Here is a 4,392-nt window from a genome sequence, read left to right on the forward strand (position 1 = left end):
AGAAAACTATTTACATTGTGGTCCTTTCCTTTCCTTTCCTTTCCTTTCCTTTCCTTTCCTTTCCTTTCCTTTCCTTTCCTTTCCTTCTTTTCCCTTGCTTTCCCTTTGCTTTTTTTTTTTTTTGCTTTTTGAGACAAGATCTTGCTATGCAGTCCATGCTGACCTTGAACTCTCTATGTAAGTCCAGGCAGTCTAGAACTCCTGGAACTCCTTCCTGCCTCAGCTTCCTTAGTAATAGGATTACAGGTATGCAACAGGATGCCTGGCTCTTTTTGTTTTTTGATTATCACAGTTTAGTATATACAAAACAGCTCCATTCTTACAATCTGTGTTGAAGTTTGAATGCCATGATTAGAAACAGGATTCTTCTAGGAATCTCATGAATATTTGTGATGTGTGCTTTCCTCTTACCAATTTTTCAACAGAGGGCATTATAGCTTCTTAGTCTCTGCCTCATGAGATGAGGACTTTCTATGTATCCATTCACATTTATTTACAGCCCAGGGCATGTTGGCCACATTTCCAGGAATGGAACCCTTTGAACGAGAGCTCTTGCTGGGACCTTCACCATTGGCTTCACTTCAGCTACTACCTTGCCAGAATGGAGCATGATGAAGTTTTCTCCAAACTCACTTTATTTAAAATCACTTTCTTCTAAAAAATTTATCAATACAGGTGTCATATAAGATATATACATTTTGGAGGGTATTCAAAAGAAATTAGTTTCTGAAAAGTCAAAAGTCTTCGTTCTAAGACAGTTTTACCTGTAAGATTCTCCCTTAACTTGGAACCAAACGATATTTTTGAATAATTACAAAAATGAGACACAAGAGAGAAGGAATTCCAGCTTGGCATTATGTGATTTGTATCATAAATAACACCAGAAATAGCTATTGACTGCAAGATTCTGTGAAGGAGGGAGAAGGGGAGGGCTGGAGAATCAAAAAGACATTTTCAAAGGATGTGGACTTGAAGTAGACCTTAAAATGTGTGTGTGCTCGGATGTCGAAGAGGGGATGGAGAAGAAGAGCAAAAGAAAAATGTGACCATGAAAGGTAATGATTGGGGAAAATATGTGTTTGGGTAGGCATACAAGTAGGACTCCAAGGAGCAGAGGGGGTAGAGGTATGTTGAAAGGACATCTTATGGTTTGAATAAGAACATGAGATTTTCGTGTTTATCTGACACCTTGTTAAGGTTTTAAAACCGAAGCTGTTCTCACTGTAGCCTTAGTAAGTGAATGTTGAAAGAAGTGCATCAATTTAAAAGGAAAAGGAAGAAAGAAACTGATCATGCAAAAGAACTAAAAAATAATGTAAATAATTGCCATGGGTTATCTTGATTGCTGTAATTCCAAGACATGGTTACTTATTGTTATCTTTAGTTTTCAGATGAGCCTTGGAAAGGCTGTCACTTGCCCAAGATGACAGAGGTGAAAAGGTCCCAGGCTTGTATCTGAATCCAGATTTGTTTGCATCCAGCATTGAATTCCTATCTACTCTTGCATAAATGGATGATTCCAATAACTCAGTTTTAGGCACTGAGGGCCTCTGTTAGAGCGGTAGTGGTGGATGTCAAAGTGCAAGGTGGAGGTGAGAGGTGAGGCAAAGGAGGCAGATACAGTCTCCGAGTGGCTGACAAACAAGGACCAGTTAAAGATTTAGCTTCATTGTTTTGAGGCCCAATTTTTAAGAGACTTACGGCAACATCAGTTGAACCAGAAAGTTAGGAGGAAGCCTCGGTTTGCAGAGGGAGATTATGAATTGATAATGAAGCCACAATCAACCCTGGCCTTCAGTCATTTCTCCTCCACCTCTGCCTTTTGTTACCACCACCTCTGGGAAAGATGCATGTGTTAGTCCTTGTTCTTAGTCATGTAGATAAGATTTATATAATATATGAGAAGGTGAGGCAAAGGCCGGGAGAAAGGGGGGAATTAGTATTTAACGAAAATGCTCACTGAATTTATCCTCAGTCCTCAAGATTTATTGCAATCAGATTTTCCTGTAGCAATACTATTACGTTTACTTTACACCATTCTCCCATGGTGGCACTGGGCCTGTGGTGCAGTTATAAGACCAAATCTCAGTAGGCACTTAAAATTCATGATCTTGCTGCCGCATGGCAGAACAATATAAATTGAAAAGCACAGTCTGGATACCATCTTGCAGCTTTTATAAGTGGAAAATTAGTGGCATTTTGATTCACGAAAGGCTTATGGCAGGCCTGGGCCCTGTGATGGCACTAATATAGCCATCACTGGAATGCCAGGAGGTGGCTTGCTGTGTGAACAACTGTCATTTCATGCCAAACTCACATAACCGAGAGGTTATGGGCCAATAAAAAAAAGCTGTGGATCTTCTCCCCTGGTTATGAAATGCAGGAGCAGGCACTTTGGAAGGCAAACTACCTGTTTCCTGCTAAAATATGCCCACAGAGTGGCCAGTTTCTACGGTGATAGATACTGTAAACACACTCAGGTTGGCACTGCGTTGTGTAGTGGGTGGGCATTGCTGGAATACATCCTTAAAGCCGAGTGTGAGGACAGTGGAGAAATTGAATAGGATGGAGCTTCAGTATTTCCATTTGAGCGATGGTTTGTATGGGATGGAGGTGACTCGGTTAGAAAAGCATAGAACAAAATTTCCTCAACCGGGTCAGAAAGGTCTGGTTCTGCCACCTATGTAACTTGGTGCAGATCACCTAACTGGTCTAAGCCTGCACTGCCTAGGTACACACAAAGAAATGAATGCCATTTATTATTTTAGCACATGTTTGTGTTACAGAATGAATAAATTAATTGTAGGGAGTTGGCACATGTATAATATTGCATCTTAAAGCCTTTGATTTCCTCTTTCTCTTCCCTCCCTCTCCTTTCTTCATCTCTATATCTCTTTCCATCTGCAATGGATCTACCTCCCTATTTCTTATAATCAATCTACTTTTTATTTTGTACAAAATAGGCCTACTAATCTCCCTTGTGGAGTTGCTCTGATGCCAGTACAATGATCCTAAGATGTTGAAGTTCGTTACACCACCAGTGAATGGTACACACACAAAGTGTTTTAATATTCAGCTTGCCCCCACCAGAGTGTAACTTATCTGGCCACCACTGTGCATAGTGATAGGATGTTCTGTGATTTTGTACAATAATTGTCCATTTTTTCCTAGTGATTTTAGGGAATATAAATAATCCCTTAGAATTCACTCTTCCATGGAAGTGTTCTCTAATGTTTAAATGCCTACAGTTCTGAATTAGCATGTGTTAGACTGCAGAGGTTTTTTTCAAGGCAGATGATCAGTTAGCTGGAGTCAAGATGGGTTCTATATCTATAAATACATCCACAAAATGCTGGCACACTTTCTTAAAACAATTCAGATATTTCTGTGTGCTTCTGTGGCACTCAGCTTAGTCTTTACGCTTTGTGATAACCTTATGAGGTAGACATTATTTATCCCTACAATTATGGATGAGAAAAGGTTCAGAAGAATTGAGGCAGAGTGTGAGGAAACTAGAATTTGAACAGAGTCTTGGAACTGCAAAGCTTGAACCACAGAATTCTACAGCCTCTCTTAAAGGTTTCCATTTTAGCCTTGACCAAGTGATGCTCACCGACAATGGGACACTCTATGGAAGACAAGGTGTAATGGTCATTGAGCAAAGCACTGAGGTTGCCCTGGGCCCTTGAATATTACCTGGACTTCAATCTGGATTCTGCTATGTATCGCTGTAATCTTGGCCAAATTACTTAATCTCCCTGTGCCTATTCTTATGAAGAAGAAATACTTTATAGAGTTGGTGTAAAAATTAAATGGGTCAATACTTAAGTCACACATAGTTACAGAGAACACACATAGAAAAATCAGGGACATAGTAGGTATCTAAGAAATATTTCACAACTGATTAAATTAATGAATGTGCAGGGAATTGTAACAGATTATAATCCATTTGTTGAGGCTTAGTAAGATCTCTGTTTTGTAAATTTAGTCCTCTCCTCTTCTAGTCAGCATCATTTGATAATAAAAATGCAAAGGATGGTAGTACCATGTACTTTAGAGCAATGAGAAATCTGTCATGTCATCTGTTTTACCTCATTCTGAATGAGAGATCTCTAGAGGTTGGGTGACATTGTGTGAGGTAACTGGTATTTAAATTTAGCTCACTTACTTTTCACTGATGTCCTACACTTGGATGGAGCTATCCTGGGGGCATCTTGAACTCACTATTTCCCAAAGCAACTACTCTTTTTTAGGTTTCCATGGAAGGGGGGACATAGTGGAAAAAGGAAAGAACATCTTTGTTTTGAAGCTATGAGTGAATACAGCATGGGATCTCTACAGTGTTTGTGATATAAATATTTTTTCTCTCTTCCTGGCTTTGCACATGGATTG

The sequence above is a fragment of the Octodon degus genome, unplaced genomic scaffold, assembly GCF_000260255.1.
Source record: "Octodon degus isolate 3935 unplaced genomic scaffold, OctDeg1.0 scaffold00016, whole genome shotgun sequence".
Classification (NCBI taxonomy): domain Eukaryota; kingdom Metazoa; phylum Chordata; class Mammalia; order Rodentia; family Octodontidae; genus Octodon; species Octodon degus.